General features: G+C 45.6%; 1 long non-coding RNA gene across 1 annotated transcript; it reads left to right on the plus strand.

Moving 5' to 3' along the window:
* The first annotated feature begins 1,890 nt into the window (after positions 1-1,890).
* Positions 1,891-4,637, plus strand: LOC141025356 (uncharacterized). Its single transcript, XR_012186834.1, has 2 exons — positions 1,891-3,248; positions 3,990-4,637. It is a non-coding gene; the product is annotated as an uncharacterized lncRNA (long non-coding RNA).
* The last annotated feature ends 9,820 nt before the right edge of the window (positions 4,638-14,457 follow it).

The following is a 14,457-nucleotide window of genomic DNA, read 5'->3' on the forward strand; positions in this document are numbered from 1 at the left end:
CAGCCACCAGTACGGGTACCTTGTTACGACTTCACTCCAGACGCACTGCAGGAGAGTGTGTCGCGCTCCCGCACCTGCACTTTGCACCACTGCCCCACCGATGGGCGGAGAGAGGAGCTCCCGGCCTCGTCCTAATGGTGGCGCTTGCACTGCGGCGAGCCGCCGCGGCCCCCTTGGCCACCCCTTCCGCGTACAGCACTCGATATCGAGGCGGGCGTGGTGTGCATGAGCTCACACCAAAACGCGGCCAGAGGCAGGTGGATTTCTCATCGGTGGAAGATTTGCGACGGAGGGGGAACTGAAAATGCCGGATGCGGACCTAAAATGCGGATGCTCCAGTATATATAATGGAAACACGATCAATTTACGGGCCTCCCGTAAAAAAATATGGGCACTGGCTGTTTTTACAATATCTGGTCGAGCTGTTTTTTCACACGGACTGTAAATCTGCCTGAATTTAATGGGCCGGCGAGGTTATACGGGATCTGCTAGGGATGCTCTATGGCCAACTCTTACCAATCTCCTATAAAATAGAGGAGGATCTGGCCAAGTACAATTAGAGGAGTAAATTTTAGGGATAATTAGATTTATGCCCCTAGTTGTGTCCCACTCGTCTGTTTTACCCCTAATTCCCAAAAGTCACCGGTTCTGTCCAAGTCACTTTGCTCCTCTTATGCTTTTGCCCTTTGACCGTTTGACCGTCAGTTTGAAAACTTCATAACTAATTCATACTGAATCAGAAAAATGCAAATAAGATACCAAAATGTTCAGAAAAACATCACCTATATGTCAGTGTCATTTGCATTCATGAAAAAAGTAATGGAAAATGCACATCCGAGTTTTAGCTCTTTTGATACCACCATGAATAGTGAACTCTAAAAAAATCAAAAAAAATCAAAAAAAATATGGTGGCGAAGAACAATAAATGTTCTAAGTGGTTGCCAAGTTTCATTAGGGAACGACATTCGTGGAAGTCATGGCAAAAAAATAATCTATTTTGGAGTGCTAATTGTTTTTTTGCCGCGGCACCCACGAATGTTATTCCTTGATGAAACTTGGCAGTCACTTAAAACATTTGTCATTCTTTGCCACCAATTTTTTTAATTTTTTTTGAACTTTTTTAGATTTTACTATCCATGGTGGTAGCATAAGAGCTAAAACTCGGATGGGCACTTTCCAACACTTTTTCATGAATACAAATGACATTGACATGTAGGTGATGTTTTTCTGAACATTTTGGTATCTTATTTGCATTTTTCTGATTTAGTATGCATTAGTTATGAAGTTTTCAAACTGATGGTCAAACGGTCAAAGGGTAAAAGCATAATAGGAGCAAAGTGACTTGGACAGAACCAGTGACTTTTGGGAATTAGGGGTAAAACAGACGAGTGGGACACAACTAGGGGCATAAATCTAATTATCCCTAAATTTTACTCCTCTATAGGTGGCCGGACCTAGCTGATCCTCTAAACGTAGTGGAGTAAAAAAATTATAGAGTTTGTATCCTAGCCGCATGAGTTTCGAACACTTCATAATATATATCATTAAAACATTCAAATTAAGAACATGCATAACACAACCGAATAAAAGATACATAGCATGCTGTTTCATCACTGTGATTTTCAAATTAAAACATGCATAGTTCATCCAAAAAGCATCACTTTAAATGAAAAGTTTGTTTCAAAATCACCACAAACATGACATGTTTATGTTGTGGATCAAGCCAACCAATGGCATGCACGAACTCAAACAAATCTTCACCACCACCACCATCCTCTCGGTCACCATCACCACCACCACCACCACCTCCATCCTCTCGGCCACCATGTGAGACCCCGAGACCGACGCTCCAGAAGCCTTCTAGTTATTTCTTTGTTGCCGTGTGTTTCATTTGTTTTTTGCATTCATCATGGCATCATACGCATTGCATCCGCATGGTTTCATAAAACATGCATCCATTTGTAGTAGTCGCTTCCCTCTTTGTCTCCGTTGATCTTCTCACACCAATCGGGTTTTCGTTTCCCTCTTATTTGGCCGCCTAACCAACCTCTCTCACTGCCCACAGACCCACTTGCAACCTGTCAGAAACTGCCCCGAACCCGAACCGGGCTGTCATTACCAATGGGTCCGGATCATCCTCAAACATCCCCTAAATCTTCGGTTTATTTATTGTACTCACTAGTCTATTTTTCTCAACCGCCCGATTTCGATCGGAGGGTCTGAATCTACCCTAAACACTCTCCCTTACCTATTTAAGCACACCCCTCCTCCATTTTTGGGAACCCTAAGAAGAATCAGGATGCTTGTCCCATCCCGCCGCCGCGAGCATCTCCTACCTCGGAGTCCTCCCATTCCCCACCGTGCCAACCACCAGCCACACCGAGATCCAATCCTTCCACTGCAGCGATCACCCTCCACCTCGCCCGAGGAGACAGCAGCCGCGTCGCTCGTGCCCGAGGCCTCATGACTCCCCGACGCCCTCACCCCCGCACCGGGCAGTGACCTCGCCGGAGTAGCAGCAACACTAGGGCCCCCTCGTGTCCTTCTCCTTCCCCGTTGTCTCTCTCTCTCTCTCAGTTTTCCTCCCCTGTATCTTCTCTCAATTCTCTCTCTATCCTCTCTTTCTTCAGGCAAAAATAGCCGTCGCGCCGTCTTGCCATCACTCCGGTGTCCCGCAACCGGATCCGTCAAGTCCGCGGCCCCGCTGGACCTCCTTCCCCCCGTTCATGCTGCCGCCGAGCCTCCTTCATGCCGCCGTCCTGCCATGGACGACGCCATGGATGTCGAGCTCCTCCACCCGCACCACGACGCCCTCCTCCTCCGGGCATGTGGCTCCCGTCGATGAGCACCTCGAGCCACCCGCGCCCCATTCTTCCTTCCTTCCAATTTCCCATCACTCACCCTCTCTGTTTTCTCACAAGGGTCCGCCTTGGCCTTCAAGTTTCCACCACCGCCATTTGTCTTCGTGGGCGTCGACCAAGCCCTCGCTGAGTCCCTCGCCCGCGTGCCCAGGCCGATCCTCCTCCGCCTGATCCCGGCGAGATCTGGATGGATCCCTGCCTCCTCCATCGCACCTCGCCGGAGCCCCACTGCCTTGGCCGCCTCTGTTCGTCCGCAGCAAGCACGCATGCACGCGTTGACCACGCCCCTCCACCTCCTCATACGATCCCGCCAGCGTGGAAAAGCGCCAAGGCCCGGCCCCGCATCATGCTCAAGCCCAGCATCACCGACCTGGGCCTCAGCCCGTGGTGAGCAGCCCAGTCAATCCATTCGGCCGGATACATTTTTTTTCAACGGGACGAATTATCCATTTATCCGGAGAGTTACAGATTTGCAGAAAAACCCTCCATGTTCATGCATCTAATATCTCACAAACCGTGCATCGGATTAAAATGTTTTATATATGTAAAATGGTCAGAATTTCATCTAGTTTCATAATTTTGAACTTTCGTCCATGTTAAAAATGTTTCAATGTGCTGTTTGAATTAATTTGCTTAAATGTCATGTTAAAATGGTTTATTTCATAACTAATTAACCGTAGCTTCGAATTAAATAAACTTTATATGTAAATGGCTTGGAAAAATGCATAGTTTAACATGGTGCAATTATTTTGCATGTTCAAGAAATCTAAAATATGCTTTATGGAAGAACAGTAGCAAATTCGAAATATCAATATGGGGTTTTTCCGGAATTGTTGTTTGTTACTCATTTAAAATGCCTAGATGATGTAGTTATTTATGCTTCTCCTCTTGCCATGTGAACCAACATTTAATATTGTTGGGTAAATAAACAGGAGCAAACTGAGTAATTGAATGTGGTGTTTCTTCAATATGCAACTCGTTGCATATTGAGCTCCACTTAATTTGTACTATTTGATTATTGCACTTTGCCATGCCATGCCTATTTAAACCGGACAAGCATCATACTTGATTGTGCATCATGCCATGTTTATGATATGCGTGTTTACCATGTTGTTTCCTTCTTTCCAGTTGTTCTTCTTCTCGGTAGTTTCAGTTACGTTCCGATTGTGAGGATTCGTTCGACTACGTTGGTTCATCTACTTCATGGATTCAGTCTTCTTCCTAGCGGCATTTCAGGCAAGATGGCCGTTACCTTGGATACCACTACTATCTTTGCTTTGCTAGTTGTCTCGATGCTATCTCTATGTTGCGGTACCTACCACTTATTTATCAAGCCTCCCAAATTGCCATGATAAGCCTCTAAACTTTTCCACCATCCCAGCAAACCATTGTTTGGTTATGTTACCGCGTTGCTCAGCCCCTCTTATACCGTTGCTAGTTGCAAGTGCAGTTGTAGGTTGTTCCATGTTGGGACATGGATATCATGGGATATCACAATCTCTCTTATTTAATTAATGCATCTATATACTTGGTAAAGGGTGGAAGGCTCGGCCTTTTGCCTGGTGTTTTGTTCCACTCTTGCCGCCCTAGTTTCTGTCATACCGGTGTTATGTTCCTTGATTCTACGTTCCTAACACGGTCGGGGTTTATGGGCCCCCCTTGACAGTTCGCTTTGAATAAAGCTCTTACAGCAAGGCCCAACTTTGGTTTTTGTTGGAAATATGCCCTAGAGGCAATAATAAAATGGTTATTATTGTATTTCCTTGTTCATGATAATTGTCTATTGTTCATGCTATAATTGTATTAACTGGAAACCGTAATACATGTGTGAATACATAGACCACAACATGTCCCTAGTAAGCCTCTAGTTGACTAGCTCGTTGATCAATAGATGGTTATGGTTTCCTGACCATGGACATTGGATGTCATTGATAACGGGATCACATCATTAGGAGAATGATGTGATGGACAAGGCCCAATCCTAAGCATAGCACAAGATCGTGTAGTTCGTTTGCTAAGAGCTTTTCTAATGTCAAGTATCGTTTCCTTAGACCATGAGATTGTGCAACTCCCGGATACCGTAGGAATGCTTTGGGTGTACCAAACGTCACAACGTAACTGGGTGGCTATAAAGGTGCACTACAGGTATCTCTGAAAGTGTCTGTTGGGTTGGCACGAATCGAGACTGGGATTTGTCACTCAGTATGACAGAGAGGTATATCTGGGCCCACTCGGTAATGCATCATCATAATGAGCTCAATGTGACTAATGAGTTAGCCATGGGATCATGCATTACGGAACGAGTAAAGAGACTTACCGGTAACGAGGTTGAACAAGGTATAGGGATACCGACGATCGAATCTCGGGCAAGTAACATACCGATAGACAAAGGGAATTGTATACGGGATTGATTGAATCCCCGACATCGTGGTACATCCGATGAGATCATCATGGAACATGTGGGAGCCAACATGGGTATCCAGATCCCGGTGTTGGTTATTGGCCGGAGAACGTCTCGGTCATGTCTGCATGGTTCCCGAACCCGTAGGGTCTACACACTTAAGGTTCGGTGACGCTAGAGTTGTTATGGGAAATAGTATGTGGTTACCGAAGGTTGTTCGGAGTCCCGGATGAGATCCCGGACATGACGAGGAGCTCCGGAATGGTCCGGAGGTGAAGATTGGTATATTGGACGAAGGGTATTGGAGTCCGGAATTGTTCCGGGGGTACCAGGCTATGGCCAGCATGTCCGAAAGGGGTTTCGGAGGCCCCGGCAAGCGTTGGGGGCCTTATGGGCCAAGGGGAAGGGGCAAACCAGCCCACTAAGGGGCTGTTCGCCCCTCCCAACCCCTCTCACGTAACCAGGAGAGGTGGGGGCGCCACCCCTGGGGCAGCCGCCCCTCCCGGCTTGGGGGGCAAGTTTCCTAGGGGGTGGGGGCGCCCAAACCCATCTAGGGTTTCCCCTGGCCGCCGCCTCTTCCTCTAGATCCATCTAGAGGGGCCGGCCCCCTCTCCCCTTCCCCCTATATATAGTGAGGGGGTGGGAGGGCAGCCATACCCTCCCCTTGGCGCAGCCCCCTTCCTCCTCATACATCTCCTCCTCCTCCGTAGTGCTTAGCGAAGCTCTGCCGGAGAACCACGAGCTCCATTGCCACCATGTCGTCGTGCTGCTGGAGTTCTCCCTCAACTTCTCCTCTCCCCTTGCTGAATCAAGAAGGAGGGGACGTCCCCGGGCTGTACGTGTGTTGAATGCGGAGGCGCCGTCCGTTCGGCGCTAGATCGGATCTTCCGTGATTTGAATCGCCGCGAGTACGACTCCATCAACCGCGTTCTTGTAACGCTTCCGCTTAGCGATCTTCAAGGGTATGAATATGCACTCCCTCTCTCTCGTTGCTAGCATCTCCTAGATTGATCTTGGTGACACGTAGGAAAATTTTGAATTATTGCTACGTTCCCCAACAGTGGCATCATGAGCTAGGTCTATGCGTAGATTCTATGCACGAGTAGAACACAAAGTAGTTGTGGGCGATGATTTGTTCAATTTTCTTACCGTTACTAGTCTTATCTTGATTCGGCGGCATTGTGGGATGAAGCGACCCGGACCGACCTTACACGTATTCTTACGTGAGACAGGTTCCACCGACTGACATGCAGTTGATGCATAAGGTGGCTAGTGGGTGTCTGTCTCTCCCACTTTAGTCGGATCGGATTCGATGAAGAGGGTCCTTATGAAGGGTACATAGCAATTGGCATATCACCGTTGTGGCTTTTGCATAGGTAAGAAACGTTCTTGCTAGCAACCCATAGCAGCCACGTAAAACATGCAACAACAATTAGAGGACGTCTAACTTGTTTTTGCAGGGTATGCTATGTGATGTGATATGGCCAAAAGGATGTGATGAATTATATATATGTGATGTATGAGATTGATCATGTTCTTGTAATAGGAATCACAACTTGCATGTCGATGAGTATGCAACCGGCAGGAGCCATAGGAGTTGTCTTAATTTATTGTATGACCTGCGTGTCATTAAAAATGCCATGTAATTACTTTACTTTACTGCTAACCGTTAGCCATAGTAGTAGAAGTAATAGTTGGCGAGACAACTTCATGAAGACACGATGATGGAGATCATGATGGTGGAGATCATGGTGTCATGCCGGTGACGAAGGTGATCATGCCGCGCCTCGAAGATGGAGATCAAAAGGCGCAAGATGATATTGGCCATATCATGTCACTTTATGATTTGCATGTGATGTTTGTCATGTTTACATCTTATTTGCTTAGAACGACGGTAGCATAAATAAGATGATCCCTCACTAAAATTTCAAGAGATGTGTTCCCCCTAACTGTGCACCGTTGCGAAGGTTCGTTGTTTCGAAGCACCACGTGATGATCGGGTGTGATAGATTCTAACGTTCGCATACAACGGGTGTAAGCCAGATTTACACAAGCGAAACACTTAGGTTGACTTGACGAGCCTAGCATGTACAGACATGGCCTCGGAACACAAGAGACCGAAAGGTCAAACATGAGTCGTATAGTAGATACGATCAACATGGAGATGTTCACCGTTGATGACTAGTCCGTCTCACGTGATGATCGGACACGGTCTAGTCGATTCGGATCATGTATCACTTAGATGACTAGAGGGATGTCTATCTAAGTGGGAGTTCATTAAATAATCAGATGAACTTAATTATCATGAACATAGTCAAAAGGTCTTTGCAAATTATGTCATAGCTTACTCTTTGGTTCTACTGTTTAAGATATGTTCCTAGAGAAAATTTAGTTGAAAGTTGATAGTAGAAATTATGCAGACTGGGTCCGTAAACTGAGGATTATCCTCATTGCTGCGCAGAAGGCTTATGTCCTTAATGTACCACTCGGTGTGCTGAACCTCGAGCGTCGTCTGTGGATGTTGCAAACATCTGACATACACGCTTTGATGACTATGTGATAGCTCAGTGCGTAATGCTAACGGTTTAGAATTGAGGCGCCAAAGACGTTTTTGAAACATCGCAGAACATATGAGATGTTCCAAAGACTGAAATCGGGATTTCAGACTAGTGCCCACGTCAAGAGGTATGAGACCTCTGACAAGTTTCTTAAGCCTGCAAACTAAGAGAGAAAAGCTCAATCGTTGAGCATGTGCTCAAATTGTCTGAGTACTACAATCGCTTGAATCGAATGGGAGTTAATCTTCCAGATGAGATAGTGATGGTTCTCCATAGTCACTGCCACGAAGCTATTGGAGCTTCGTGATGAACTATAACATATCAGGGATAGACATGATGATCCTTGAGCAACTCGCAATGTTTGACACCGCGAAAGTAGAAATCAAGTAGGAGCATCAATTGTTGATGGTTGGTAAAACCACTAGTTTCAAGAAGGGCAAGGGGAAAAAGGGATACTTCATGAAACGGCAAATCAGTTGCTGCTCTAGTGAAGAAACCCAAGGTTGAACCCAAACGCGAGACTAAGTGCTTCTGTAATGAGGGGAACGGTCACTGAAGCAGAACTACCCTAGATACTTGATAGATGAGAAGGCAGGCAAGGTCGACAAAAGTATATTGGATATACATTATATTAATGTGTACTTTACTAGTACTCCTAGTAGCAACAGGGTATTAGATACCGGTTCGGTTGCTAAGTGTTGGTAACTCGAAATAAAAGGCTACGGAATAAACGGAGACTAGCTAAAGGTGAGATGATGATATGTGTTGGAAGTGTTTCCAAGGTTGATGTGATCAAGCATCGCATGCTCCCTCTACCATCGAGATTGGTGTTAAACCTAAATAATTGTTATTTGGTGTTTGCGTTGAGCATAGACATGATTGGATTATGTTTATCGCAATACGGTTATTCATTTAAGGAGAATAATGGTTACTCTGTCTATTTGAATAATACCTTCAATGGTCTTGCACCTAAAATGAATGGTTTATTGAATCTCGATCGTAGTGATACACATGTTCATGCCAAAAGATATAAGATAGTAATGATAGTACCACATACTTGTGGCACTGCCACTTGAGTCATATTGGTATAAAACACATGAAGAAGCTCCATGTTGATGGATCTTTGGACTCACTCGTTTTTGAAAAGATTGAGACATGCGAACCATGTCTATTAGTATATATGCATGAAGAAAGTCCATACAGATGGATCGTTTGGACTCACTTGATTCTGAATCACTTGAGACATGCAAATCAGACCACATGGGCAAGATGACTGAAAGGCCTCGTTTTCAGTAAGATGGAACAAGAAAGCAACTTGTTGGAAGTAATACATTTTGATGTGTGCAGTCCAATGAGTGTTGAGGCATGCAGTGGATATCGTTATGTTCTTACTTCACAGATGATTTGAGTAGATGCTGAGTATATTTACTTGATGAAACACAAGTCTGAATTATTGAAAGGTTCAAGTAATTTCACAGTGAAGTTGAAGATCGTCGTGACAAGAGGATAAAATGTCTGTGATATGATCATAGAGATGAATATCTGAGTTACGAGTTTGGCACACAATTAAGACATTGTGGAAATTGTTTCACAACTAATACCGCCTGGAACACCATAGTGTGATGGTGTGTCCGAACATCATAACTGCACCCTATTGGATATGGTGCATACCATGATGTCTCTTATCAAATTACCGCTATCATTTATGGGCTAGGCATTAGAGACAACCGCATTCACTTTAAATAGGGCACCACGCAATTCCGTTGAGACGACACCGTATGAACTATGGTTTAGAGAAACCTAAGCTGTCGTTTCTTAAAAGTTTGGGGCTGCGACGCTTATGTGAAAAGTTTCAGGCTGATAAGCTCGAACCCAAAGCGGATAAATGCATCTTCATAGAATACCCAAAACAGTTGGGTATACCTCCTATTTCAGATCTGGAAGCAAAAGTGATTGTTTCTAGAAACGGGTCCTTTCTCGAGGAAAAGTTTCTCTCGAAAGAATTGAGTGGGAGGATGGTGGAGACTTGATGGGGTTATTGAACCGTCACTTCAACTAGTGTGTAGCAGGGCACAAGAAGTTGTTCCTGTGGCACCTACACCAATTGAAGTGGAAGCTTATGATAGTGATCATGAAACTTCGGATCAAGTCACTACCAAACCTCATAGGTCGACAAGGATGCGTACTACTTCAGAGTGGTACGTAATCCTGTCTTGGAAGTCATGTTGCTAGACAACAATGAACCTACGAGCTATGGAGAAGCGATGGTGGGCCCAGATTCCGACGAATGGCTCGAGGCCATAAAATCCGAGGGAGGATCCATGTATAAAAACAAAGTATAGACTTTGGAAGAACTACTTGATGGTCATAAGGCTGTTGGGTGCAGATGGATTTTAAAAGGAAGACGGACAATGATGGAAATGTCACCATTAAGAAAGCTCGACTTGTCGTTAAGATGTTTTCCGACAAGTTCAAGGAGTTGACTGCGATGAGACTTTCTCACTCGTAGCGATGCTAAGAGTCTGTTGGAATTATATTAGCAGTTACTACATTATTTATGAAATCTTGCAGATAGGATGTCAAAACATTGTTTCCTCGACGATTTTCTTGAGGAAAGTTTGTATGTGATACAACCAGAAGGTTTTGTCAATCCTGAAAGATGCTAACAGGTATGCAAAGCTCCAACAATCCTTCTAAGGATTGGAGTAAGCATCTCGGAGTTGGAATGTACGCTTTGATGAGTTGATCAAAGATTTTGGGTTTATACAAAGTTTTGAGAAACTTGTATTTCCAAAGAAGTGAGTGGGAGCACTATAGAATTTTTGATGAGTATATGTTGTTAACATATTGTTGATCAGAAATGATGTAGAATTTCTGGAAAGCATACAGGGTTATTTGAAAAGTGTTTTTCAATGGAAAACCTGGATTAAGCTACTTGAACATTGAGCATCAAGATCTATAAGGATAGATCAAAAATGCTCAATAGTACTTTCAAATGAATACATACCGTGACAAGATTTTGAAGGAGTTCAAAATATATCAGCAAATAAGGAGTTCTTGGCTGTGTTACAAGGTGTGAGTATTGAGTAAGACTCAAGACCTGACCACGGCAGAAGAGAGAGAAAGGACGAAGGTCGTCCCCTATGCTTTAGACGTAGGCTCTACAATATGCTATGCTGTGCACCGCACCTGAAGTGTGCCTTGCCATGAGTTAGTCAAGGGGTACAATAGTGATCCAGGAATGGATCACATGACAGCGGTCGAACTTATCCTTAGTAACTAGTGGATTAGGGAATTTTCTCGATTATGGAGGTGGTAAAAGAGTTCGTCGTAAAGGGTTACGTCGATGCAAACTTTGACACTAATCCGGATGACTCTGAGTAGTGAACTGGATTCGTATAGTAGAGCAGTTATTTGGAATAGATCCAAGTAGCGCGTGGTAGCTGCATCTACAAGATGACATAGAGATTTGTAAAGCACACACGGATCTGAAAGGTTCAGGCCCGTTGACTAATAACCTCTCTCACAAGCGAGATATGAACAAACCCCATGGGTGTTGGATTCATTACAATCACATAGTGATGTGAACTAGATTATTGACTCTAGTGCAAGTGGGAGACTGTTGGAAATATGCCCTAGAGGTAATAATAAAATGGTTATTATTGTATTTCCTTGTTCATGATAATTGTCTATTGTTCATGCTATAATTGTATTAACTGGAAACCGTAATACATGTGTGAATACATAGACCACAACATGTCCCTAGTAAGCCTCTAGTTGACTAGCTCGTTGATCAATAGATGGTTATGGTTTCCTGACCATGGACATTGGATGTCATTGATAACGGGATCACATCATTAGGAGAATGATGTGATGGACAAGACCCAATCCTAAGCATAGCACAAGATCGTGTAGTTCGTTTGCTAAGAGCTTTTCTAATGTCAAGTATCGTTTCCTTAGACCATGAGATTGTTCAACTCCCGGATACCGTAGGAATGCTTTGGGTGTACCAAACATCACAACGTAACTAGGTGGCTATAAAGGTGCACTACAGGTATCTCCGAAAGTGTCTGTTGGGTTGGCACGAATCGAGACTGGGATTTGTCACTCCGTATGACAGAGAGGGTATCTCTGGGCCCACTCGGTAATGCATCATCATAATGAGCTCAATGTGACTAATGAGTTAGCCACGGGATCATGCGTTACGGAACGAGTAAAGAGACTTGCCGGTAACGAGATTGAACAAGGTATAGGGATACCGACGATCGAATCTCGGGCAAGTAACATACCGATAGACAAAGGGAATTGTATACGGGATTGATTGAATCCCCAACATCGTGGTTCATCCGATGAGATCATCGTGGAACATGTGGGAGCCAACATGGGTATCAAGATCCCGGTGTTGGTTATTGGCCGGAGAACGTCTCGGTCATGTCTACATGGTTCCCGAACCCGTAGGGTCTACACACTTAAGGTTCGGTGACACTAGAGTTGTTATGGGAAGTAGTATGTGGTTACCGAAGGTTGTTCGAAGTCCCGGATGAGATCCCGGACATGAGGAGGAGCTCCGGAATGGTCCGGAGGTGAAGATCGGTATATTGGACGAAGGGTATTGGAGTCCAGAATTGTTCCGGGGGTACCAGGCTATGGCCAGCATGTCCGAAAGGGGTTTCAGAGGCCCCGGCAAGCGTTGGGGGGCCTTATGGGCCAAGGGGATGGGGCAAACCAGCCCACTAAGGGGCTGTGCGCCCCTCCCAACCCCTCTCACATAACCAGGAGAGGTGGGGGCGCCACCCCTAGGGCAGCCGCCCCTCCCGGCTTGGGGGGCAAGTTTCCTAGGGGGTGGGGCGCCCAAACCCATCTAGGGTTTCCCCTGCCCGCCGCCTCCTCCTCTAGATCCATCTAGAGGGGCCGGCCCCCTCTCGCCTCCCCCCTATATATAGTGAGGGGGTGGGAGGGCAGCCATACCCTTCCCTTGGCGCAGCCCCCTTCCTCCTCATACATCTCCTCCTCCGTAGTGCTTAGCGAAGCTCTGCCGGAGAACCACGAGGTCCAGTGCCACCATGCCGTTGTGCTGCTGGAGTTCTCCCTCAACTTCTCCTCTCCCCATGCTGGATCAAGAAGGAGGAGACGTCCCCGGGCTATACGTGTGTTGAACGCGGAGGCGCCGTCCGTTTGGCGCTAGATCGGATCTTCCGCGATTTGAATCGCCGCGAGTACGACTCCATCAACCGCGTTCTTGTAACGCTTCCGCTTAGCGATCTTCAAGGGTATGAAGATGCACTCCCTCTCTCTCGTTGCTAGCATCTCCTAGATTGATCTTGGTGACACGTAGGAAAATTTTGAATTATTGTTACGTTCCCCAACAGTTTTACCATTTGTCTAATAATAACTAAAACTTGCATAGGGACCGGCTAGCACCCAGGGACTTTTAATTGACAACCCGGGCCAGTGCTCCTGATGAGTGTTGGCCCAAAACGGGCAGACTGCGAGGCCACGACGGGGCAACTCGAGGAATGGTTTTACTCGTAGGCTGACCTACCCGATCGTGGCCTGAGACAAGATACACGCGGCTCCTATCGGGGTGTTGCACGTGGGGAGGTCTTGCTGGTTTTGTTTTACCATCGTCGAAATGTCTTGTGCACCACGATTCCGAGCTTGATCGGGTTTTTTCGGAATGGAGGATTTTCCTCCGTGGATCGTGAGAGTTTGTGATGGACTATGTTGGGACACCCCTGTAGGGTTTAATCTTTTCAAGAGTCGTTCCCGCGCTTATGTGGTAGATGGGAAATTTATAATATCTGGTTCCGGTTGTAGAGAACTTGACACCAGATCCGAAATAAAATACACCAACCGCGTGTGTAACCGTGACTGTCTCTTTCCGAGCAAGTTCAGGAAGAGAACACGGTGGGGTTATGTTTGACTCGTAAGTAGTTCAGGATCACTTCTTCATAATTACAAGTTTGCGACCGTTATGCGTAGTTTCTCTTCTTATTCTTGTACTCGTAAGTTAGCCACCATACAAATGCTTAGTGCTTGCTGCAGCCTCACCACTTATCCATTCCATACCCATTAAGCTTTGCTAGTCTTGATACCCATGTTAATGGGATTGCTGAGTCCTTGTGGCTCACAGATTACTACAACAATGGGTGCAGGTACAGGTAATGCGATGGCATGATGTGAGAGTGATGCATGCTTGCTTGTTTTGGAGTTCTTCTGCTTCTTCTTCGATCAAGGGATAGGTTCCGGGTCGGGAACCTAGGATTAGCAGGGTGGATGTCGTTCTTCTTTTTCGTTTGATTTCATCCGTAGTCAAATCCCGCTCTTCTGTATGATGATTGCTATGTATTGACGAACTGTTGTATTCATGTTGTAGCTTGTGGCGAGTGTAAGCCTTTATCTTGTATTCTCATCTATTTAGTACATGGTATGTTGTAATGATATCCACCCTGCTATGCACTCGAAATGCGATTGTGCCCCTATCATGGATTCATCATGTGATTGGGATAGAATCGTATCTTGGGCGCTACAAGTTGGTATAGGAGCCATACCGACCGCAGGAGCTCCCTTGACTGATCGAACCATTGCCGTTGTCGAGTCTAAAAAAAACTATTTTGAATCTAGTTATATCGGAGTG

The sequence above is a fragment of the Aegilops tauschii genome, chromosome 6 (assembly GCF_002575655.3).
Source record: "Aegilops tauschii subsp. strangulata cultivar AL8/78 chromosome 6, Aet v6.0, whole genome shotgun sequence".
Taxonomy (NCBI): domain Eukaryota; kingdom Viridiplantae; phylum Streptophyta; class Magnoliopsida; order Poales; family Poaceae; genus Aegilops; species Aegilops tauschii.